The sequence below is a fragment of the Protopterus annectens genome, chromosome 10.part0 (assembly GCF_019279795.1).
Source record: "Protopterus annectens isolate FY-2018-M chromosome 10.part0, PAN1.0, whole genome shotgun sequence".
NCBI lineage: Eukaryota > Metazoa > Chordata > Ceratodontiformes > Protopteridae > Protopterus > Protopterus annectens.
Window position 1 is genome coordinate 1,585,149,067 of NC_056744.1, and position 27,560 is coordinate 1,585,176,626.

The window sequence follows — 27,560 nt, forward strand, 5'->3', positions numbered from 1 at the left end:
TTCAGGCCGACTGCAGGTAGCCTGCCAGCAGGATAACCCAATTGTAATGACTGCAACAGTGAATACACTCGAACATCTACATTTATGGTAGGTACACAACTGTACTTTCCCAGTGCCTCTATCAAGTAGAGCCACTGGAGTGATCCCCGGGGTGAACTTTCTAGTTCCCATCTACTCATCAAGATTTATCTTGAAGAGGGCCAGTGAGATGCTCTGTTTGACATGTATGGGAAGTTTATTCCAGAGCATGGGCAGTCTGTGGGTGAGGAACCTGTCCCTCCAGCATGTTCTGTTGATTGTGATAATAAGGTTGAGGTCTGTGGAGTGTGTGGTGGGGAGGTATTGGGATTTCTTTAGATGTACCATTTCTAACAGAGCTGGGTCAGACATGGCTCTGTAAGTCAAGCAAAGATTGCTTCCAAGTAGGCGATATGCGACAGAGAATAGCTGGAGCCTTTTGAGTCTGTCATGTAGGACATGTGTTTAATGCCTAGGATCCTCTTTTTGAGGTACTTCTGTGGCCTCTCCAGCTGTTGCAGGTGTCTAGTGAGGTACATGCCAAATGGGGCATTATATTCAATGATTGGTCTAATGTGGGAAGAGTAGAGAGAGATGATGACCTCTTTCTTCCTGGATGCAAAACCCTTGGTAATGAGATGTGCCACATAAAAGGACTTTCTGACCACAGTGGAAATGTGGTGGTCGAAGGAGAGGATGTTCATCGTGTATACAGCTGCAGTCATAACAGATGGGTTCTCCTGCCATCAGGCGGGTCCTCGGTCAGCCGAATTCCAAAGTCTAGGTCCGGCGTTGGTTGTCGTTGCTTCTTCCCTGACGTCAGTGCGACAGGGGTATAAAAGAACCAGCCGACGCCATTTTCTTCAGTCTTTCTTGCCACGCGGTGCCCGAAGCAGAAGCAGTTCGCAAGTGCCAGTCGGCCAGCTCCTGAGATTATGAAAAATTTGGGAACCGAAGTCTTCTTAAAATCTAAGTACCCCGTTGGGGAAACTTTTCTTGCCTCAGACCGATGTCAGACAAAGTTAATAATTGTATTTCTTGTGGGAAGCAAATACCGCATAAGGATTTCCATTCCCTCTGTATACCTTGTTTAGGCCCAGACCACAACGTCTCGGTCTGTCGCTTTTGTGCTACTTTCAACAAACGCACTATTAAGTGTCAGGCGGAGTTCGCCCAGCTTTTTTTTGGGAAAGCATTTAACTATACTATGTTGTCGGATACTCCGACTCCGGTCTTGTCTAAAAAACGCAAAGACAAGGACCGACACTCGAGGTCCGCGGCCTCTACCGACACCACGCCAAAGCCGACTACATGTGGTCCGGTTCTCAGCGAGGCACCTACGCAGCCCCTGATTACCGACGACACATCTTTGGCGGTGTCTCCTGTACCCAAGGTTGCAGGCTCCTCGGCCCACACCCTGACTACAGATACAGAAGCCACTCTTGGCATTGAAACACAGAATGTGGACAGGTCCACCTCCACTCAAGGTGTCTTCAGACCTTCCTCTTCTTTCTCCATCAAGGCTTTCACCAAGTCTAAAGCAACCATGCACCCTAAGAGACCAGCTACACAGGGCCCATCTCCAGGCCCCATGCCTAAGAAGCAGATGCTTAAAATGGCTGAGGATTTAATTACTCTAATCAGAGGTTCTCAGCCACCTCCAGACAAAAGGCCCAGAGTGGAGGAAGATTCCCCCTCCTCTGATCAGGGATCCATTATTTCAGAACACTCTGATGATCAGGAACAGTCTTACTCCCCTTTTGAAGACTCTGATGCAGAGGAGTCTATTCCTTCTGTATCCCCCCCTGAGGATTACTCATTTGGGGAAACTTTGCATACCTTAAGGGAACACTTCCACTGGGAAGGCCAGGATTATTCAGATTCCAAGAAAAGGCTCAGGGAATTTCTTTTGTTACCCCAGCACAGGCCTCTGGCTATACCTCCTGTCTTGGACATCCTAGATGATGTTTACTCAGAGGCCTGCCTTAACCCAGACTCTCTACCTCCAGTTCCAGTTAAGCCTGACAGGTACTACAGGGTTCCTGACTCACACCAATTTCTATACAAAAGCCATGCTGCTGACCTAGAAACCATCTCACAGGGGCCCAAGGGAGTTAAGGCCTCCATTGCCCTCCGAGAGAGATTCCAGATCCTTAGAAAGGTGGGGGAAAAAGGTATATACCTCGGCTACCTTATCCATGAGGGCCTTAAACTGTCAGTTTCATATGCTAAAATACCAACAGTTTCTGTTATCTCAATTGAAAAGTAAAATGTCACAACCTGAACAACCAGACTTGATGGAGTTGCAGGATTTGATGCATAGTACAGAACAAGTGGGTAAACATACCTTACAATGTGGTTTTGATGCTCTAGAGGCCTCATGTAGAGCTGCTGTTACAGGCTCAGTCATACGTAGGCATGCCTGACTCAAGGAACAAGCATTGCCTGATCATGTCAAAGCTAAATTACTAGACGTCCCTCTTCAAAAGGATGTACTATTTGGGGCAAATGCTGAGGAAGTATTACGGAAAATGGCGGAAAAGGCTAAATCAATGCAAACTGTGAAAGAATTTCTGCAGGTTCAACTCCCATGTTTTAGTAGAAATTGGCCTTCCAAAAACTGGTCCTTTCCTGCCACGGACAGACCCCAAAGAGGCAGATACAGATGCCGAGGGGCAGAGGACAATCCCAAGGATCGTATAGAGGCAGACAATGGCAAGCTCCTACACAAAGAGGTGGTGAGGACAACTCGCAATCTTTCAGAAAGCAAACCTAATGACTTTCCCCTTTGCATTCCAACCAGGTTTCAAATGGCAGCCCCCTTAGGAGGAAAGCTGGCACTATTCTCAAAAAATTGGCATGTTGTCACAAAGGACAAATGGATCCTGGACATTATAAACAGAGGCTACAAATTCCACTTTCATACCCTTCCAAAAATGAGAGGCATGCCAAACCTGCCACACAATCAAAGGGCAGAGGCACAAAAGCAAATTTCAGATCTTATAAACATGAAAGCTATTCAAGAGGTACCTACACACGAACAAGGTCAAGGTTTTTATTCAGGCTATTTCTGGTGCCAAGGAAGGGAAAAGATTGGAGACCTATTTTGGATCTTTCCATCCTAAACACATTCCTGGATATTCCAAAATTCAAGATGCTCACTCTACAGCAACTTCTTCCCATTCTGGGCAAGGAGTCTTGGCTGGTAACATTGGACCTCAAGGAGGCATACCTGCATGTCCCAATCAGACAAAATTGCAGAAGATACCTCAGATTTCTTGCAGGTTCAACCTATTATCAATTCTCTGCATTGCCGTTTGGCTTATCTACTGCACCCAGAGTATTCACAAAATGCCTGGCATCAGTAATTGCCTACTGCAGACTTCAAGGGATACAAATATATCCTTATTTGGATGACTGCCTGATTCAAGCGGACAGCAAAGACATTCTTCTGGAACATCTGGCTTATGTAATAATGTTATTAAACTCTCTGGGATACACAGTCAACAAAGAGAAATCAAGACTAATACCCTCTCAAGAGATAATTTTCCTGGTTGCCAATTTGGACACAACTGCCCAGATGGCTTTTCTCATGCCAGAGAAACAAAGGCAACTGATTACTTATTTCAGAACACTGGCAAATTGCACCAGGCTGACTGCAAGGAAAATCCTGCAGGCTCTGGGATTCATGGCATCTTGCATCTTACTAATCCGATGTGCAAAGCTGCATATGAGAAAACTACAATGGTACCTAAAAAACATATGGTCTCAACACAGCCACAGTTTTAAACAATAATACCACTAATTCCATGTCTGCAACAGGAATTTCTGTGGTGGGCTCAAGCATGTCAATCAAACACAGGTCTTCCATTCAGCAAGCCTCAAGCAAATCAAGTCATCACAATAGATCCCTCGGACTACGCCTGGGGGGAACACATGACAGACCGGTGCATTCAGGGCAAATGGTCCCAAAAGAAAAGCACCTTCACATCAATCAAAAGAAATGCTAGCAGTAATAAATGCTATTATAGCTTTCAAGGACCTTCTACAACCAGGCCAACTATTGATAAGAACGGACAACACCACAGTTATGTGGTACATAAACAAGCAGGGAGGAACACATTCTTATCCTCTATGCAGACTGGCCATGTCACTTTGGAACATGGCCATGGACTTACAAATGGAACTACAAGCACAGTACTTGCCAGGCAAGATAAATACTCTGGCAGACAACCTAAGCAGGAATATGACAGATCCACACGAATGGAAGTTGCATCCAAAAGTTTTTACAGAAATAATCCAAGAATGGGGAAGGCCAGACATCAATTGACAAAATTCTACTCAAGGATCTTCCATCCAAAGGCCTGGAGAGTCGATGCTCTCTTTTTCATTTGGACATCAATGACAGTTTATGCCTTCCTGCCTCTTCCTCTGCTGCCCAAAGTCCTATTGAAGACCAGAGCAGAGAAGCCAAAGATGATCCTCATTGCCCCGGACTGGCCAAGGCAGCACTGGTACCCACTCCTGTGGAACTTGAATTCCCCACCATGGACCCTGCCACTAATGCCTCTTCTTCTGACTCAGCACAGCAATCAGATCTCTTCACAGTCAACTCAGGACACTAAATCTGGCAGCATGGAAGATAATGTAGCATCAAAACAGGCTCTACTCTCCAAGGAGGTGCAGGATGTCATTTTGGAGGCCAGAAGGCCATCAACTAGAAAAGCTTACTCAAAAATGGAAGAGATTTTGTGCTTGGAATGAGCACAAGGGCCAGAACCTTGAAAACTGAATTTACCTCAAATACTACAATATTTGGCTGAGATGCTAAGCAGTGGACTTTCATTTTCCTCCATCAAAATCCATGCCTCAGCCATTTCTGCAGAATACAACACTGATCCACCTTTATTCTCTCACCCTCTATTAAGACAGTTCCTCAGAGGATCCAAAATTTAAGACCTCCAAGGAGATCAACCAATACCTGCATGGGATCTCAATTTCATTCTTGGAAAAACTGACTTTGCCTCCTTTTGAACCAGCTGCCCCATCAGATATAAAATATTTGTCATGGAAAACAGCTCTGCTTCTGGCTATCACTTCAGCTCATAGAGTTTCAGAACTACAGGCACTCATGGCTGTTCAGCCTTTTATCATCTTCCATCCAGACAGGGTTTCTCTAAGGACAAACCCCACATTTATGCCTAAAGTGGTATCCAGGGTGGCCCTCAATCAAACTATTCATTTGTCTACCTTTTATCCTAACCCTCAGAACAAAGGTGAGAAATTACTACATTCTTTGGACATACACAGAGAACTGCACTTCTACTTGGACAGAACCAAAGCATTCAGAAAGACTGAGCAATTACTGGTAGCATATGCTGCAGGATCACAAGAAAAGGCCATCTCAAAGCAGACTATTTCAAAGTGGATAGGTCACTGCATTTATTTATGCTATTCTCAACATGGCAAGTCAGTGCCTAAGAGCATTAGGCCACATTCAACCAGAGCAGCAGCCACTTCAGCAGCCTTCCTCAGGGGAGTTCCAACCAAAGACATTTTAGAGGCTGCAACCTGGAGCTCAGTGCACACTTTTACAAAGCACTACCACTTACCACTCTACTCCATATCCAGGGCAGGCTTTGCCACTGCAGTCCTGCAGGGCCTCATAGCCACTCCTAATTCTATTTAGTTCCAGCCTCCCAACCTTAGCTTTGGGATTTAACCCAATTGTAATGACTTCAACAGTGAAACACGATGAGCATAGTACAGTTGTCTACCTGCCATAAATGTAGATGTTCGAGTGCATTCGCTATTGCAGTCCAGATTACCCACCCACCATCCCCCTTATCTTTTGCTGGACCTTACCTGTACTTCTCTATTCTATATAAGCTATGTGGTGTATTTGCTTGTAGATGAAGGAAACTTGTTACTTGGTGCATGCATGCTTTATAGACATATTTTTAGCCTACCCTTTTGGGGGCAACTGACATCTGGGGCAAGAAAAACTGAAGAAAATGGCGTCGGCTGCATCTTTTATACCCCTGCCGCACTGACGTCAGGGAAGAGGCGACAGCAACTGACGCCGGACCTAGACTTTGGAATTCAGGCCGACTGCGGGTAGCCTGCCAGCAGGATAACCCAATTGTAATGACTGCAACAGTGAATACACTCGAACATCTACATTTATGGTAGGTACACAACTGTACTTTTACTCATCAAGATTTATCTTGAAGAGGGCCAGTGAGATGCTCTGTTTGACATGTATGGGAAGTCTATTCCAGAGCATGGGCAGTCTCTGGGTGAGGAACCTGTCACTCCAGCATGTTCTGTTGATTGTGATAATAAGGTTGAGGTCTCTGGGAATTTCTTTAGATGTACCATTTCTAACAGAGCTGGGTCAGACATGGCTTTGTAAGTCAAGCAAAGATTGCCTCTAAGTAGGCGATATGAGACGGAGAATAGCTGGAGCCTTTTGAGTCTGTCATGTAGGACATGTGTTTAATGCCTAGGATCCTCTTTGTGAGGTACTTCTGTGGCCTCTCCAGCTGTTGCAGGTGTCTTCAATGATTGGTCTAATGAGGGAAGAGTAGAGAGAGATGACCTCTTTCTTCCTGGATGCAAAACCCTTGGCTGCTGGTAACCTGCATCCCCAGATCTCTTATAACGCCTTCAGTGTTCAGTGGGCTACCATCAATGTGGTAATTAGTGAGAACTAAGTTTTTACCAAAGGGGATGACGACTCATTTTTTGGCATTAAGCTTAAGGCCATGGTTTCGACACCAGTCATTGGCCTCAGTGAAACCTTTCTGTAGGATGTCTGTATCACTTTGGGAGTTAATGGCTCCCAGCTTGCAGTCATCTGTGAACCTGGTCAGCCAGAGTCCCTTTGTGTTGGCCTGGACTTCTGAGAAGTAGATGCCAAACAGGAAAGGACCCAGGACTGATCCTTGTGGGACTCCACTCATGACTGGTCAGCAGTCTGACTTGGAGACTACTACTTTCACACTGTGTTTTCTATCTGTGAACCAGTTTGCAACCCACCTAGTGATATAGGGGTTAATGCCTAGTTTGGTGAGTTTATCAATAATTACCGAGTGAGGAATGGTATAAAAGCCCTTGGCCAGATCGAGGTAGGCTGTATGCACTGCCTTACCTTCATCCACAGCTCTGGTGACTGACTCAAAGAAGTCAACCAGGTTGAGCAGGCATGATCTCCCTTTCACAAAGCCAAATTGCATGTGGTCTAGAGTTTGGAGATTTCCTATATCTTTGTTAATCAGGTCCATGATGATGCGCTCCATAGCTTTACATATCAGACTCATCAGTCTAATGGGGCAATAATTCATAGGGTCTGTAAATGCTCCCCCTTTATGGAGAGGGATGACTGCCAATTTTACTGCTGTCTCATCCTGTTCTTAGAGACATTCCATGTAGTAGCAGTTAGTTTAGGCAGAGTCTCTGTGAATTTACATGCCTTTGTTTGTAAAGAGCCTACTCAGTTTTTTTTCAATAGGACTGAATGGCTCTCAGGCCCAAGGTGTTCTCACACCTGACTTTGAATCTATCTATTCAGTTACCTTTCTTCTCAGCCTACAAAGCAAAGAGGAGAGGATTCTACACACTATGAATATCCACAGCCAACAGAAGTAATTATATTAACAGGGATAGAGAGTTTAGATTCTCAAATCAGCTTTGACTTCAGACCAGGAAAGCAGGTTAAAAGATGAATCCATCTAAAATGGATATTAAACTGTGTTACCATCTGTTGTGATCACCATGGTAAAACTATCTGTTCAGGTCAGATCACACAGTAGAAGCATAGTTGCCACTATTGCAGCTTTTTTCAAAAGTACATCTACCCTGAGCATCTGTGAACTGACCACTAGGACTTCTGCTTACACCCCCAAACACTGCTCACACTTTCAAATGTAGAAGTCATTTTGCCTTGGCTGTCCTAAAAGGCAAGCTGTGGCCCCTCCATCAGTGTCTAGGTCAGGAATGTTCTCACTACTTGGTAATCTTCTATATATTATAAATATGCTACGACTAGTCTTATGTTCAACATAGTACAGTTGTATAAGGGTATTTGCTATTTCATAGATGACTGCATAATAGGATTGTTGCTGAAACAGGTGTTCCAACCCATACTTGTCCCTCTTTTTCTCTTGGATAATAATCTTGCAGACTGCACCATGGGATCAGACTTCTGGGTAACATGATTTACATATTTGGTGATATGTGTAGATTTTGAAGATTTGCTTAGTTGCAAAAAAGTGTCAGCCCTCTGCTTAATACAAGCAACTGCAAAGTCACCACACCTGAACAAAAAAAATGGAAATAGGATGTCTGCATTGTGATGAATCACAAGCACATATACAGCAAGTCCAAATTGGCCCATTTCCCCAGCACTTTAAAACCAGAAACATAATTGTTCCATTTTTTGCAAAATCATCTGTTCATTATTAGAATTTTATTATAGTGAGTACCCTCTCACAGCTGTACTCAGCAATATTTCCACAAATCAACATTCTAATATTACACAGCTGACTTTCCCACTGTCAAAAAACAGTGTTATGGAAAACAGCTAATACTTGGGCATCAGTACTATAAAAGTGATCAGTCTTCTTCCACGTCAACCTACTTTGATAGAAAACTTTGGTAGCATAGAAAATTTTGGTGGCTTGCATCCTTATATTTTCTCTATGCCTTCTCTTCCTCACCTTACAGAACTTAAATTTCAACATTATACACTTTTGTCAGACTTTTAACACAGGCAGAGGGTTTCTTCAGCTGCTATTCTCAAGGTTCTATAACAAAAGAACAATTTCTAGAAACATTTTCAAAACAAATGCAAGATGTAACCCTTAAATCTCAAACAAATACCAGCATAATGGGAGAGCAACCTGAATCAAAAATTAAATCACAAACTCCACTAGGTAGGAGAGACACAAAGCTACCAAAAGTCATTAAGAAGGTTGGGCACTTTTTTCTTTAATTATAGTCATCAGAACAGACTAGGTAATTGTTGAACATTTTTTTTAATTCAGTTATAGTCGCATGTTAAAAAGCCAATCAATCACAAAAATAAATCCAATCAAACATTTAGAGAGAGACAACCTCAAATTAAAAAAAGTGTATAAATGAAATCATCTACATCCTATCAAAAACTTAAACAATACTAATTACTATAAATATTTCTAAAAAAAAAACTTTAAGAAAACACTTACCTCATTTAAACCAGGAGGTTTATCTGCATCGAAATCAATTTGCAATCTAACTTCCTTGCAGCGTATCTGCAATTGCATGTTCAAATAAGTCAATTCTATATGGTACTTACAGTTGTCATGTGTGTTAGCAATGTAGATATTTATTGAACAGTCAAGGTGTCTTTCATAAACACATTAATAGGTTAATTTTTGCTAAAAATTGATTTACTTCAAGTCCCAACGCATTGTTTATTTAGCTACATGTAATAGCTGTGAACGCTTCTCTGTGAGAAAGAACAATAGAATGCTTTCACAAAGCATTATGAGCATATGTTAGGCATAAAAAACCTTGGCTACACATTCTTTAATGTGTGATTCTTTCAACAAATTTAATTTTTTTGTATTATATGAACTTTCAAATGTTTGCTGTGGGGGTGATCATAGTATGCTGGAATGCAAAGAAGGCAAATTGATTTAGATGCAGATTAACTTCCTGGTTTAAATGAGGTAAAATTGAAGTGTTTTCTTACAGTTTCTTATTTATAGTAATTAATGTTTAATTTTTTGAAACTATGTAAATGGTGATTTAATTTATGTTTTTAAACTTGTGATCACATGTCTCTAAATGTTTGATTGAATTTTATTTATTGTGATTGGTTGGCTACTAATGTGACAATAACCAAGTTTTTCAAAAACGGTTGAACTATTATTTAGTTTGTTCTGATGAAGTTCTGATGATTTAACAAAGAATACGCACAATCTTCTTAACGATTTTGGTGGTTTTGCTTCTCTCTTACCTAGTGGCCTTGGTGTATTTTTTTAACTTTTAAATCAGTTCAGTCATTTTCTGCACACTTCATTTATGTCCTTTCTAGACATGGGCAATGCTTATCTGCACATTCCACTGAAGTCTGCATGTAGGAAATATCTTTGCTTCCAAGGAATAAACTTTAACTTCCAGTTTACAGTGCACCAATTTATGGCGTTCCTAGTTACCAACAAAAATGGTATCTGTCAACCACACTGTCTCTGACATGTATGAACACAAAGTAGGGGAACAGTGTATTTGTGGGTGTCACCACCATGACAGCACATTTTTTCTTTGATGTAGGCACAACATTTGGCATATGTAAGTGAATATGCAGGTTGGTGATCCAGGCACAGACAGATGTTCATCATGTTTCACTGTTGCAGTCATTACACTTGGGTTATCCTGCTGGCAGGCCTGAATTCCAAAGTCCTGGTCCGGCGAAGGTTGCTGTCGCCTCTTCCCTGATGTCAGTGCGCCAGGGGTATAAAAGATGCAGCCGACGCTATTTTCTCCAGTCTTTCTTGCCGCTCAGTGCCCGAATCAAAAGCAGTTCGCAAGTGCCGGTCAGCTGACTCCTGAGATTTTCGAAATCGAATTTCAGATCCGAAGTCTTCAATAAAGCTAAATACCCCATTGGGGAAACTTTTTTCTTGCTCCAGACCGATGTCAGAAAAAGTTAACAATTGTATTTCTTGTGGGAAGCAAATACCTCATAAGAATTTTCATTCTTACTGTATTCCTTGCCTAGGCCCTGACCACAACGTTGCTAGCTGTCGGTTTTGTGCTAGATTTAACCAATGTACTATTAAGCGTCAGTACGATTTTGCCTTTCATTACTTTGGCCGAAGGTTTAATTATATAATGCCATTGGAACAGCAGATGACCGGAGTTTATAAAAAGCGCAAGGAAAAGGATAGGCATCCGAGGTCCAAGACTGACGACGAGGCCTCTGCTAGGCCAGTCTCTGGTTCGCCAGTTCTCAGTGAGGTGCTTTCGCAGCCCCTGACGCCCGCTACCTCAGAGCCACAGGCCACTTCCGACTCCCACATGGAGCCAACTAGGCCTCTGGATACTCAAGGTATTGGACACTCGGAAACTATTCCTTCAGATGGGTCTGGAGCCGCTGAGCAGGCATCGGCTTCTGAGGGTGTTTTCAGACCTACACAGCTATATGTCAAGCCAACCTCAGCTTCCAAGGCAAAGACTAAAACAGCTTTAAAGACAAAGAAACAAGTACAGCATTCTCCTGGACAGACTTCCATGCCTAAGAAACAGATGCTTAAAATGGCCGAAGACCTAATTACTTTGATCAGGGGTTCCCATCCCCCTCCTGATAAGAGGCCTAGGCAAGACACAGAATATGATTCTTCTGATCAGGTTTCCATTTCCTCTGACTCCTCTTCAGAACAGGGATACTCTCTTCCTCCCTATAAGGATTCTGATGCTGAAGAATCCATCCCTTCAGCCTCTCCTCCTGAGGATTATTCTTTTGGGGAAATCCTGCATACCATGAGGGAGCATTTTCACTGGGAGAGCCAAGATTACTCAGAATCTAAGAAAAGGCTCAGAGACTTTCTTTTACTGCCTCAGCACAGACCTCTTGCTATTCCACCTGTTCTAGACATTGTAGATGATGCATTTTCAGAGTCCGGCCTGTCTCCTGACCCTTTACTCCCTGCACCGGTTAAGCCAGACAGATACTACAGGGTTCCAGATACTCATAAATGTCTATATAAAAGCCCTGCTGCTGACCCAGAAACTATATCTCAGGGTCCCAAAGGGGTCAAGGCTTCCACTGCAAAAAACCTTGTCCCCTCTGATAGGGATTCTAGGGCACTGGACAGATGGGGGGAAAAAGTTTACACTTCTGCTACCTTGGCTGTAAGGGCTTTAAATTGTCAGTTTCATATGCTCAAATATCAACAATATTTAATGTCACTGCTCAAACAGAAAATGTTGACAAATTCTGAATGTTCTGAAAACAAGGAAATGCAGGATTTATTGCATGCAGCTGAACAAGTGGGAAAGCATACTTTGCAATGTGGTTTTGATTCACTGGAGGCCTCATGCAGGGCCGCTGTTACAGGTTCTGTCATTAGAAGGCATGCTTGGTTAAAGGAAAACAATCTGCCTGATCATGTTAAAGCAAAATTATTAGATGCTCCATTACAGCATGATACTTTGTTTGGTGTTAAGACAGAAGAGGTGTTGAAGAAAATGGAGGATAAAGCGAAATCTATGCAGACAGTAAAGGATTTCTTACAGGTACAGCCACCCAGATTTAGCAGGAACTGTCCTAAGAATTGGTCCTTTCTAGTGTCAGACAGGCCACAGAGAGGCAGATACAGACGCCCTAGAGGCAGACCCCAGCTCCAAGGCTCATACAGGCCTAAACAATGAGGTGCTTCTACCTCCAAAAGCAGAGAAGACAAATCTCAGTCATATAGGAAACAGTCCCAATGACTTTCCTCTGCCAATGCCAAGCACTTATCTTTTGGCAGCACCATTACGGGGAAAGCTAGCACTTTTTTCACAAAATTGGCACATGATCACCCAGGACAAATGGGTCTTGAATATAGTTTCTCAGGGCTACAGGTTCCACTTTCACACCTTTCCAAAAACAAAAGGTATGCCAGACCTGCCACACAATCAATGGGCAGAGGCTCAAAAGCAAGTTTCATCTCTCATGGATATGATGGCTATTCAGCGAGTACCACAGCACGAGCAGGGACAAGGATTTTACTCAAGACTTTTCTTGGTACCCAGAAAGGACAAAGCCTGGAGACTAATACTGGACCTGTCTATTCTAAACACTTTTCTGGATGTTCCAAAATTCAAAATGTTGACTCTGCAGCAACTTCTGCCCATGCTGGGCAAGAAAGCTTGGCTTGTAACTTTGGACCTCAAAGAGGCATACCTGCATGTCCCAATCAGACAATCTTGCAGAAGATACCTCAGATTCATAGCTGGCTCAATGCACTACCAATTCTCTGCACTGCCCTTTGGCTTATCTACTATGCCCAAGGTCTTCACAAAATGCCTGGCACCAGTAATTGCATTTTGCAGACAAAGAGGAATTTAAATATATCCCTACTTGGATGACTGCCTTATTCAAGCAGAGAACAAAGACATTCTACTGAAGCATCTGGCGTTTGTAAAAAGATTACTAATTTGCCTAGGGTACACAGTAAACGAAAAGAAATCAAAACTAGTGCCCTCTCAAGAGATAATATTCCTGGGTGCAAGCTTAAATACAACTGCCCAGATGGCTTATCTCACACCAGACAAACAAAGACAACTGACTTCTTACTTCGAAAAGATGGCAACAAAGACCCAGTTATCTGCAAGAAAAATTCTGCAGGCTTTGGACTTCATGACATCCTGCATTCTGCTAATTCCATATGCAAGACTGCATATGAGGAAGCTACAATGGTATCTAAAAAGTGTTTGGACTCAACATTGCCACAGCCTGGAAACATTAATTACACTCATTCCCTGCCTACAACAGGAGTCTCGATGGTGGGCACAGGCCTGTCACCACAACAAGGGACAGCCATTCACTGTACCCATAGCCAGGCAGACACTAACAACAGATGCATCAGATTATGCCTGGGGGGCCCACATGGCAGAAAAATGTATTCAGGGCACATGGCCCACAAGCCAAATGCATCTTCATATCAATCAAAAAGAGATGCTAGCTGTACAGAATGCCCTAACAGCCTTCAAGGATCTACTCCATCCAGGACAACTGCTGATAAAGACAGACAGTACTACAGTCATGTGGTACATAAACAAGCAAGGAGGCACACATTTCTACCACCTCTGCAGACAAGCCATGACTTTGTGGAACAAAGCATTGACTTATCAAGTGCACCTGCAAGCACAATTCCTGCCAGGAAAGACAAATACTCTGGCAGATGAACTAAGCAGAAACCTCGTGGAACCTCACGAGTGGAAACTAGATCCACAAGTCTTCAGCATGATAACAAGGAAATGGGGATGCCCAGACATAGATCTATTTGCCTCCCCTCACAACTGCCAAGTACAGAGATTCTGCACAAGGACTTATCACAAACAAGCATGGAAAGTGGATGCTCTATCATTCATCTGGAAAACCCTTACAGTATATGCCTTTCCTCCTCTGCCTCTCCTGCCCAAGGTACTCCTAAACGTCAGACAAGAGAAGCCACAAATGATACTGATTGCTCCAGACTGGCCACGCCAGCACTGGTATCCAATACTAAAGAGCTTGTCTCAAGGCCCAGCCTGGACTTCACCTCAAATTCCTCATCTACTGACCCAACAAAACAATCAGATCCTGCACAGCCAACTCAGAACACTAAATCTGGCTGCTTGGCGGATAATATAACCACTCAGAACACACCTCTCTCTAAAGCAGTTATGGATGTTATTTTGGAGGCCAGGAGGCCCAGCACCAGAAAATCTTATGCAGAAAAATGGAAGAGATTCTGTGCTTGGAACCAGGCACAAGGAATTGACACTCTTGTACCAAATATTCCTCAGATTTTACAATACCTAACTGAGATGCTGGACAAAGGCCTATCCTTCTCATCAATTAAGATCCATGCCTCTGCCATTTCAGCTCATTACAATACGGACCCACCTATTTGTTCACATCCACTGCTAAGGCAGTGCCTCAGAGGGGCCAAAAACATAAGATCTCCAAGGAGAGCAGCAATACCTGCATGGGACCTCAATTTTGTCTTGGAAAAGCTCACACTGCCTCCTTTTGAGCCAACCAATACAGCTGAAATAAAATTCTTATCATGGAAAACAGCTCTGCTCCTAGAAATAACTTCAGCAAGAAGAGTCTCAGAGTTACAGGCATTAATGGCTGTGGAACCTTTTTATTATTTTCCTTCCAGACAGGGTTTTTCTAAGGACAAACCCAACATTTATGCCTAAGGTAGTGTCCAGTGTGGCTCTTAACCAAACCATTCATTTGCCTAACCCACAGAATAAAGGGGAGAGACTTCTGCATTCTTTGGACATACACAGACAGCTACGCTTCTACTTGGACAGAACTAAAGCTTTCAGAAAGACTGAGCAACTTTTAGTGGCATATGCTGCAGGATCGCAAGGAAAGGCTATTTCAAAGCAGACTATTTCAAAATGGATAGGCCACTGCATTCGTTTCTACTATTCACACCATGGCAAATTAGTGCCTAAGGGCATTAGGCCACATTCAACCAGAGCAGCAGCCACTTCGGCAGCCTTCCTCAGAGGAGTGCCAACCAAGGACGTTTTAGAGGCTGCAACTTGGACTTCAGTGCACACTTTTACAAAGCACTACCATTTACCTCTTTACTCTAAATCCAGAGCAGGCTTTGCCACTGCAGTTCTGCAGGGTCTCATAGCCACTCCTAATTCTATTTAGATCCAGCCACCTAACCTCAGCTTTTGGATTCAACCCAAGAGTAATGACTGCAACAGTGAAACACGATGAACATAGTACAGTTGTGTACCTACCATAAATGTAGATGTTCAAGTGTATTTACTGTTGCAGTCCAGGTTACCCTCTCACCATCCCCCTGTCACTGCTGGGACTTATCTGTACTTCTCTATTCTATACAACCTATGTGGTGTATTTGCTTGTAGATGAAGGTAATGTTTATGTTAGTGCATGCTTTTTTATAAGCAGAATTTTTAGCCTACCCTTTTGGGGGCACCTGACATCTGGGGCAAGAAAAACTGAAGAAAATGGCACTGGCTCCATCTTTTATACCCCTGGTGCACTGACGTCAGGGAAGAGGCGACAGCAACTGACGCCGGACCAGGACTTTGGAATTCAGGCCGACTGCGGGTAGCCTGCCAGCAGGATAACCCAAGTGTTATGACTGCAACAGTGAATACACTCAAACATCTACATTTATGGTAGGTACACAACTGTACTTTGTTACACCTTCCCGTAGTAGAGTTTGTGTGTGCAGCTTTTGTTCTGTATGATGATGAATAATACCAGCCCTGCCTACACAGTGACATGGAGTATGAGGACAGGGAGCAGACCATGCTGCTGAGATCCTCCATAATCACATAACATCCACTGGTGCATTCATGAGCCAGTTGGTAAACACCCACAGTATGCTGGTCATGTAATGGCAGGGTCTGTAGGTGACCCTACAATGATGGCATGCACCTCCTGCTACAGCAGCTAGACCTCCTGAACATGGCTAGTGATATTTCTAAGGTTCATGCATGGGATGCCTGTCCAGCTCACTCACTCCCAGCTGCACAGTTATGCAGCATTAGTATTCCCTGTCACACAGTTATGCAGCATTAGTATTCCCTGTCACATAGTTATGCAGCATTAGTATTCCCTGTCACATAGTTATGCAGCATTAGTATTCCCTGTCACATAGTTATGCAGCATTAGTATTCCCTGTCACACAGTTATGCAGTATTAGTATTCCGTGTTATCCAAAAGAACATCACACCTGTCCATGGCCATTGTCAGTATTGAGCATGTCACACATGTATTGGCTCCCAGCATGAAACAGTACAAAAGGATTCCTCCACATGCTTACAGAGTGCTAGACTGCCCTACTGCATTCTGCATCTAGACCCAAAACAACAGACTAACCTAGTGCATATGGCCAGTGTTTGTGGCATGACAGCTGCACCTCACCACTGGAGGATGCAATTCCTGTCCTTCCTAGCCTGTTAAATTCCTGAGAGGCCACCACATGCACCTCCAGTGGCCTTTGTCCATTTGATAGCGTTAGTTGCCAGTCTCCCTCAGCCACTTGTGCAAATGATGACTGTGCCTTACCCACCTTCTTAACTTGTGTGATTAAGATATTGTCACACACAGCATAGCCCATCAGTGAGTTCTGTTGCATGGCCTGGGTGTGATGATTCATGTGTCAGCGTATTCTCTATATCATGGCCTGTTTTTCTAGACCAGACATAATTCTTTGCTGCTCCTGCTGCAGCGAAGTATTTCACCTGAGTCTGCCAAGTATGGGGTGCTGCTTCAGTATGTTGTTCTTATGACTCTGTGCTTGTCTCATCCCATGCTGTGATGGGCCTCTTAGGCAGTGCTATGATCTTCCCTTGCTGCATCTGCTTGCAGGCAATCACACTGCATAATATGATGCACAGGATGAATATTTAGCTGTATGTCCTGGTTGCATACTGTACTGCACTACCAGATGTATCATGGCAGTAGAACTGCCTCTTTAGGACCCCAAACACCTACTCAACAATGTCCCATGTCTGGGAATGTGCAGTGTTGTAAGCTGTCTCAGCCATACTTTGGGTGGATTTGGATAGGCGTTATCATCTATGGCTGCAGTGCTTTTCCAAAGTCACTGAAATACAACTGACACCATTATATGTTGCCTGCTTGAATGGCAGCCATATGTACTAGCCTATATACCTGCCAATACAGGCAACTACCAACTAAATGACTCTGTGAGAAGTCACGCTGCACAAAACATTGGTAGAGTTCGCACATGCGATAGATGTGAGAATCATAGGAACTGAATGGGTGGTGCACAGACATATTGTCTATAATATTATGTGCGTTGGACACCATCCAACAACTGAGGGAATGGAAGCCCTTCTGGCTGATGTACTTTATATCTTCTGGGGCATCTGAGATTGGATAGCAATGTGTGTGTAATCAGTGATTCCTAACACCTTAGGGAAAAAGAATCAATGTGAATTTCTCAACTTTTAAATTAAGGAAAAATTGCCCTGGCCATAAAAGCAAGTTTGTATTAAAATAATAAAACCTATTTTTTCTTACCAACCATTCCAACTCCAACTATGAACTCTGTCTGGTCTCAAAGGTTAAAAGAAATGATAAGATATTAAATATCAGTCAGAAAATGTGAAATGGGAAAACTGTATATGTAATATGTTATAAGTTATCAATAAAATGATCACCCAGCCACATGACACAACATATGCGCTTGCAGGAAAATGTGCAAATTTCACAGTAAGCAAATAAATATGTCAGACTGCTACAGCAACAAGAGAAACATCCATTATATAATTACAGACTTGATAAATGCTTTCAGAAGTAAATCTGAAAACTTGGAATCAGACACCAAATTGGGTAGTTTCATACAAAGAATCAAGGAAAACCAAAATAAAATTGTAAAAGTAATGTTGAGTATTATTTTAGAATGTTGACAAATCCCTGACCTATGGCAACAGGCTGTATATGTACCAGTTCACAAGGGGCAGGCTCACATTATATCCAGATGCTTTCAAACTTGGCACTACTAATATTCTTTGTGAAATCATGGAGAGACTCACAGTTGAGCTTATGCAAAATGGCTCAGTGGACATACATTTATTTGATATGCAACATTATGGATTGATAATAGCAGTTGATGAAGGGCTGACATTGCATACTGCATATCTTGGCCTTGCTAATGCATTCAGTACCTGAGGCCTTCAAACATGCTATCAAAGACCATCTTAAGCAGCCCAGTGTACCCGCTGCTGCAATAATAATGAATTCCAGATCTGATGTTGTCATTTTAATTCATTCCTAAACTGATGGGTCTTGGATCCGACATCAGATCTGACTTGGCTGCTTTTACCAGACTCACTGCTCCAGCTCTTCAGCTCCTCCCTTCACCCATGATGACCCACTCTCCTGATTTACTTCAGATCTCATTTGCCACCATATCATTTGGACCTGGATTTATGCTCGAGCTGTGGAGGCTAACAGATAAGTGTTATATCCTGTTTTGTGAAGTTTCTGTACTTGGCATTGCTTTCCTCTTCCTTCCTTTACCATTACAAAGAACTTGCTTGACTTTCTATCTGTTACCCTTTCCTTTTTTCTGCCTTTCTTGTCAGGCCTTTCTACCTGTGCCAGGGTACTCTCCTACATACCATTGTTAGTCTTCTTTCCTTCTCATTAGCTCTACCCAATTTAGGGTATCTTTTTAAATACAATTGATAACATTGTTGGTATCCTCTTTCAGTAACAAAAAAACAAAAAAATGAGTCTCTTCCTGTTTCTCACCTTTGTGTATTAGGAGCATAGGTTAATTTTGTCAGTATGTCTGACGTGCCTACGGGTTTTAAAAAATGCATCTCCTGTGGGTGTAAAATCCCTAACTTGGATGCCTACAAGGAGTGCGTGTATTGTTTGGGCGCTGCCCACTTAGGTGTGGACTATTCTATTTGTTCTGGGTTCAACTCCCTTGATTTAAGTGAAATAATGAATTTTGAAAGGATTGCTACCTTCTAGCATTGTCTCTGCCTCAACTGGGGGTAAAACCCCCTTTCTAGTAAAACTGACAAAGTGAAGCATGGCTCTTCACCAAAAGATATGACTGTACTATATATAACCACAGCATAACATCTCACAGTGGTCGGGCTTCATTAAGTAAACCAGGAAATGGAGTCCTGATCATTCTCCCAGTTCTGCTCCAGCTTCTGAACCACTGGCTAAAGTTACCAAGACATCAGATCCAACACCTTCCTTGGATCCTACTACATTGAGATCCAAGTCTCCTCTGATACAATCTCTACTTTTCACCCCAGATCTGATATCAGCTGAGCTCCATTCGCCCTTCTTACAGGAGACAACTAGAAAATCTTCCAGACCACCTTCTACTACTTTCATCCCTTAGGTCTTGTAGGAGCTTATCTGAGGCAGAGGTGGATAGGATGATGAGGAAGTTTCTCAAGGCTCAGATACACAGGAAAGTGATTCCGTCTCTGTCTCCCATCAGACATGAGAGCCTACCCTTCATTCAACATCATGCCACATCTCCTTCTAAGTTCAGCCAGTGGTTTTAGAGCCCTCAGATCTGAGATCTTCAAGGATGTCTTTGTCAGATCCAGAAAATGCTCATTCTTCTACTCTGGCCATCCCCCTGAATTGACCAGGTCCAATCCCTACAGAGCAAGATTACTCTTGGAGCTGAAGCATCAGTACTGGCTCCATGGGGGTCAACTTAGAGGCTGTCATAGCTGTCCTTACCTCTTGGCACCTCAGTATTAGATAGCTCAGCCCTGACACCTTCCTCCAGGCCAAAATCCATGGAGTCATAGAGTTTGGTGTTGGTAGCTTTGGTGCTGGTGCGACAGGCTACTGTTTCTCCTGGACCTTCTGCCTTTGAGATGGTAGAAGAGGCTTTCTCTTTACCCAGAAATCAGACATCCTTACCATCTTCTGATCCTACTCTCCTTCCACTGACTTTGAGCTCTGATCCTCTTATGCCTACTCTACCAGGACAGCCACTCCATTCAAGCCTTCTGTCAGTCCTCATCCAGGACTCCACACCTTTTTCCTAATACTTCATCAGACCATTACACTGGTGAGGTCTGGAGGAAGAAAATGTGCAAAAGGAGGCACCTAGATTCCCCCTCAGGAATCTGTCATGGGTGACACGGACGTCAATGAAGGGGAAGGGTCCCCCAGATCTCCACCTGATGATGTCTCCTTTGAGGTGTTCCTAGAACTTCTTAAACAGAGAGGTGAATGGTCCTCCAATACCCCTTCCCAAGAGGAGTCAATGTTTCTAGAAGCTTTTGGGGCTGGCCCAACTATGTCTTGGGTGGAGCCTCTTACCAATGAGTTGATTGATCTTATCTCACTCTGAGCATGGAAGGAAACCAGTGCAATGAAAACCTATACCTAAGAGGCCAGACAAGTTTTTAGCTTCCCCTAAAGATAGAACCCCCTGGAGCAAGGGAGTCCTTATAGATGCCATGGTCTTGGTGATAACCGCTAAGAGGGTGCTTGCCGAATAAAGCTCATCTGTCTATTCCCCTAATACTTCAGGACCTTGGACAGATTTGGCAAGTGCATTTATGCCTCAGCAACCTTTGCCTTTCAGTCACTGTACTATGACACATTTCACTGGGTTACAAAGAGATTTGATCAAGGAACTTTCAAAATCTCTTTCAGGGTCCATGTCTGTGGAGGACCAGAAGAAAGTTTCTTCACAACTAGCCACCCTACAGTTCATTTCCAATGAATCCATAAGACAGATTTCTCATGTAGCTGAGAGTAACTCTAGAACTGTGGGTGCAAGCCTAGTGGTCAGGAGGCATGCCTGGATGTATTTATGTGATTTTGCAGAGCCCTTCCCTCCAGAAATGAGCAAGATGGAAAGACCCTATCTGCTGTTGGATCCATTTTTTTTTACTCTTCAGTGATCCTTCTCAAGGAATCAGCAAGGTAGTAAAAAAATGTGGTTTCGCAAGTCCCAAGGACCTTTTCAGGAATCATGAGTTGATAGTTCTTCCCGGGACAGAGGGAGGAACTCTAATGTAAGATGCTACCCTCATGGCAGTGGTGGCCCACAGAACCAGGGCTTCAGTGATACCATCTCTGATAAACCTTACCAGCTCTCCTGAAGAGTTATTCTATTGCTACACCCTGGAGACAGTAAGAGATGCTTATTTCTGTACCCAGAAGCCTGGGCATCCATCACAAAAGACATTTGGGTGCAAAAAATCCTATCCAGAGGTTATTTCATACCATTTTCACAAATTCCTCCAACAAAAATGTTCCACCCAATCAGAGGGAGGCTGCAGCCTTGGAAATAGAAAAGCTGCTAGAGAGAGTCATCTAGAAAGTCCCCCCAGATGAACAAGGATCCAGAACTTACTCAAGATTCTTTTAGTGACAACGAAGACAGGGAACTTGAGACCAATTCTGGATCTCATCAGACTCAATCAATATGTATAGTACTCAAAGTGCTGGATAGTCACAGTTCAGTCCATTTTTCCTGTACTATGAAAAAATGACTGGATGTGCTTGATTGAGTTTCATTAACAAGAGCTCCAGATGATACCTGCACTTCTGGCTGGAAGCCAGTTATTACCCATTCAGAACACTGCCGTTTTGTCTCACCACAGCCACCATGGTGTTCACCAAATGTGTGGTGGTGGTAGCACTCACCTGAGACTGATGAGATTCCAGGTGTTTCCATATCTAGATGACTGTATCCTGACTGTTCTATCCAGGCATCTATTGATTCAAGCAAAGGATTACTTGCTCCAGTTATGTCATTTGGGAATCACAGTCAATTACACCAAACCACAGTTTATCCTTATTCAGACCAAAAAGTTCATAGGTGCTTGTCTGCACATGGCTAATCAGATAGCTTTACTTCCTCTTACAAGGGCTCGCCCTGTTAGGTTTCAGTTCATGAAGGTGATCTACCTTTCTCATCCAACAACAAGACTAGTTCTGCAAGAGTTAGGCTCAGTAGCAACAGTGATCAGCCTAATCCTATTAACCAGATATCATATGTGGACTTCAGTGGACTCTTTCAGTACAATGGTCTATTCCTCAGCATCCTCTAAGTACCCCAGTCAAGATTTCCAAAGTTCGCAAGGAATATCTTCTTTGATGGCTTCATTCAGAACAAGTTTCCCAAGGTTGTTCCTTCCTTTTCCCTCAGCCAGTAGTCACAGTCACCATGGATGCCTTCCAGATTGGGTGAGGGAATATTTCTTGGAAAGGACAGTCCAATGTGCATGGTCCCCAGAAGAGGCCAATTTGCACATCAGTGTCCTGGAAATTAGAGCTGTTCTATTAGTGTTGCAGGCTTTTCAAGATGTCCTACTTTCAGGGATGATTGCAGTACATACAGACAACATGTCAGTAGTCTGGTATATCAACAAACAGGGAGGAGTCAGATCTTACCCATTGTGTGAAGAGGCAATGAGAGTGTGGCACTGGGTGATCTCTTCCAGTCCTTTTTTTTTTTTTTTTTTTTTTTTTGGCAACGCATATGCTGAGGAAAACCATCGTGCTTGCAGACAGACTAGGCAGGTCTGTTTTGATGCCTTACGAGTGGTCTGTCAATCAGAGAGTGGTGGAAAACTTTTTTTGTCAATGGGATCAACCAAGCTGCGATCTTTTTGATTCTCCCCTCAACAGCAAGTGCAGTAGGTTCTGTACCCTGGTCCCTCCATGGGGAGTCACCAAGAGATGCTCTATTCCATGACTGGCCTTCTGGTCTCCTTTATGCTTACTATTATCTCTACTCCCCAAATTTCTACAGAAAGCATACCAGTTCTCCTTGCACTCTTTTGGCCTTGACAGGTCTGGTTTACCTTTCTCTGGCCTCATCTTATTTATCCACCTTGGATACTGGATCCACATCCAGACCTTCTATCTCACCCAACAGGGGTGCACCATCTGGATATCAATGGCCTCAAGTTAACTAGTTAACTGCATAATTTCTCTAGTTATAGTGATGGCTAGACAGACCAGGCTTTCTTCCCCAATTTGACAGATTTTTTTATCCTCTCAGAATCTTTCCACCAGGAATATTTACAAAAGTAAAAGTTTCCACCTGGGCCCTTCAGAGAGATCTGGATCCTTTTTTTCTGCCTCAGTATGTCACAGTTCTCAATTTTTTGGCCTCCATTTTAAACAAAGTGGTGAGCTATTCTACTATTAAAGCTCAGCTAGTGGCCATTCAAAAATTTACACAGGAGAGAATCGGTCTTCTTTGGCTTCCTCAAGATTATGCAATCATCATCAGCCCCCTTTTTTCCCATTTTTTTCTACATGGGGTCAGGGTATCATGTTAACTGTCGCCAACTCTCTCGATTCAGTGCCACACTCCTGCCTTCTTCAACACTCATGCCTGATTGTCGCAGATCTTCTTTCACACAATCCATCCATCTCTTTGCTGGATGTTCTCACTTCCTCTTACCTTCTTCCTGTCTGTCCCAAATCTTCCTCACCAGATTGTCTTCTGCTTTTCTACACATGCCCAAACCACCGTAATCTGTTCTCTTTGATCTTTTCTGCAATTGGTGCTACTTTGGCTTCTGCTCTTATGTCCTCATTTCTTCGCCTGTCCCACAGTGTGCATCCTACCACCCTTCTCAGGCACTTCATTTCCATCACCTCTAGCTTCTTCAACTGTTCTGCCTTTACTGCCCAGGTTTCTGTACCATACAGTAGTACTGGTCACATCACTGTCTTGTGCACCTTGCTTTTCAGCTTCTTTGGCATTCTTCTGTCATAGACTACACCTGATACTCTATGCCAGTTGGCTGCAGCCCCTCTGATTATAGCTTTGTCCTCTTCATTGAGACTACCTTTCTCCTCAACCACCCCTCTCAGATACTTGAAGCTGTTTACCTGCTCCACTATCTTCCCTTCTATCTCTATTCTCAGCTTCTTCTGATTTCCCCAATTTTCTGGCATTACCACCGTCTTATCTGTGCTTAGTTTCATCCCATGTGCCTTCAGATTTGCATTCCATTCTCCTATCCTTTGCTGAATGTCTAGCTCAGAGTCTGCCTGTACTGCTACATCATCTGCATACAGCAGCTTTGTTGATCTGTCCCCTCCAATCTGTTTGCTAATGTAGTCCATCACCAGTGTGAACAGCAGTGGGCTCAGAGCTGAACCCTGGTGTACACCCACTCCCACTGGGAACCTCTCTGTGAGGCCGAACACTTTGTACTTGAGTCACTGGGTCCTTGTACATAGTCTGCACTAATTCTACCAATGTTTCCGGGACTTCAAACCACAGATGGTGGTATGCCCAGATTAGCTTTCTTAGGACCTTGTCATATGCTTTCTCCAGGTCTAGGAATGCCCAGTTGGACTCTGTACTCATTTCTAGCTTCTTCTCAATTATCTCTCTCAATGCAAACATTGGGTCAATTGTGCTGCATCCTGATCTGAATCCGAACTGTTCATCTCCCATCTTACGTTCTACTACTCTGCGTATCCGTTTATCAATCACTCCCTCCAGAACTTTCATGCAGTGTGGTAAGAGTTTGATTCCTCTGTACTTCCCACAGTTGTGGATGTCCCCTTGGTTCTTGTACAATGGCACAAGTATGCTTATTCTCCAGTCATCTGGGATACGCGTTTCTCTCAATACTGCTATTAGTACCCTCAGGAGCCATTTCTCCCCTATCTCACCCAGTGTCTTTATCATATCTGCTGTCACCTCAGCTGAGCCTGCTGCTTTCCTTGACTTCATCTTCCTTAGTGCTCTTCTTACTTCTTCTAAGGTGGGCTCCTCTTCTTCTCTCATTGTAGGCTGTTTCTGGGGCAGTACAGCTTCTGTGGGGTTTTCTTCATTCAGAAGCTGCTGGAAATACTCCTTCCATCTGCCTTTGATGTCCTGTGGACTGGTAAGCAGGTTGTTGTTGGCATCCCTTATGAAGGGTGTCTGACTATCTTCTTTATCTTTCTGTCTTTGCCTTGTAACCTGATAAAGTTTCTTTGTGCCCCTTACTGAGTCACTTTCCAGAAGTTGGTAAAGTGCCTCCGATGCCCTATTCTTTGCTGTTGCAACTTCTTTCTTAGTTTCTTTGTTAGCCAACCAGTAGTCCTTCCTAGCCTGGTCAGTCTTTTCTATCTCCCATTTCTTCCTGCACTCCTTTCTTTTGATGACTTCCTGAACTAATGCATTCCACCACCAGCTTTCCTTATGTACCTTATTTCCGTATCTGGCTCGGCCACATATCTTTTCTGTAGTCTTAACACATGTTGTTTTTAGGTGCTGCCACTCCTCTTCAACTCCACCTATTTCCTCCTCTTCTTGGGGTGCTAGAGGCCTGAGTAATTCCTTGAACTGCTGTACTGTCTCTCCAGTCACCTTCCAGGTCTTCAGCCTGGTCTCTGTTGATCTTAGAGCCTTCTCTGACCACTGCTTGCAGCTGATTGTGGCAACTAATGGTTTATGTTGTGGGCTGACTGTTTCACTGGGGATGACTTTGCAATCATGGATTCTACCCCAGTCCTTTTTCCTTACTAGGAGGAAGTCTGCCTGACTTGCATATTGGCTACTCTTGTATGTGATCTTGTGACTGTCTGTCTTTCTGAACCATGTGGTGGCTACTATCAAGCCATTTGCCAGAGAGAAGTCTAGAATGGCTTCTCCTTTTTTATTCCTTTACCCCACCCATGTGGACCCAGGCAGTCCTCATATCCTGTTCTATCTGTCCCGATATGTGCATTCAGGTCACCCATTATCAACACCAGTTCATGTTGTCATGCTTTATTTAGTAGGTCCTGCAACTGCTGTCTGAATGCATTCTTTTCCTCACTATCACAACCCTGCTGTGGAGCATATGCTGAGATTATGAATACTGCCCTATCATTACATTGGAGTTGGATTGCCATGAGTCTGTCATTAATTCTGATGATATCCCTGACTGACTTCTGAAGCCTCTCTCTCACCACAATTCCTACACCATTTCTAGCCTGTCCCCCACCTGAGCAGTAGAGTCTGGATCCCAAGCCAAGTGGCTTTGCTGCACTGCCCTTCCATCTCATCTCTTGGATACATAGGATGTCCAGCCTCCTCCATATCATCATGTCATACACTTCCAAGCTGTGTCCTGTCAGTGAACCTACATTAAGTGTAGCAATTCTCAGTTCATGTTTGGCAGGTTGGTTGGTTTTATGTCCAGCTTTCGCTCAACAGAGCTATCCCAGGTAACCCAGGCTGGGCAACTAGACACAGGCCAGCCAGTAGCTTATTGGCCCAGGGCTGCTGGGCTTTATGGCAGGCAAACACTGGCCAATAGGGGCACATATACCCCTCCCACAGTTAGCAAGGGTCCCTGGCGTGGGTGAGAGTAGGCCGGGTCCTCAACTCACTTATCACCGGTAACTACCCATGCCCATTTTTGGCAACATTAGTCAACATGACCGAATCACCTAGAGCCATATTTTACACCAAGTGTCTAGCCCTTCCACAGCACGCAGTCTGTGATCCATGTTCTCCTATCTTGAGGATACTGCGCACCACAGTAGATGCCCAAAGCAGTTGGTCTGTACAACTCTTCCCCCTATAGGGAAACATGTAGAGTCTGTGCTGCTGCTCACAGCTCCATTCATTGGTAAGTTTGAGATGGAAACACTGAGCATGTTTTTTGGACATGGGAGAAACCCCACGGACACACAGGGAGAACATGCAAACTCCAAACAGGCATTGGTCGGTGGTCAGGATCAAACCTTGTACTTTGTGCATGGGAGGTGAAGACCTTAACCACTAAGCCATCTGGACCACAAGGCCTTCCTTAAAGGAACCTTTTTACTTAAGACCCTGGTTAAAGATCCTACACGCTGTTGGGATTTGACTATTCTCTTACAGGCTCTTAACCTCCCTTTGAGCCTTCTGTAAAGACTGACCTTAAATTCTTGTCCTGGGAACAATTTTTTTGGTTGCTATAACCTCTGCTAGATGAGTATCTGAACTTCAAGCCCTTTCTGCAAGACCTCCATACTTGACCTTCCATAAGGATAGGGTCTCATTATGGACAAACCCATCCTTTCCACCTAAGGTAGCTTCTGAATCCAACTTAAAATTGCGTTATCAATTTACCTGCTTTCCTTCCTAAATTCTCAAACAAAGGAAACATATGCTGAATCTTCTGGCTGTACATCAGCAGCTGAGGTTTTATTTACACAGAGCACAGCATTTCAGGAAATCTTATCAGATGTTTGTATCTTTCTCCAAGAACAAATTGTGTAAAGCAGTTTCTAAAGTACGTCTAGCCAAAGGTTAACTGATTTGTATATCTTTTGTCTT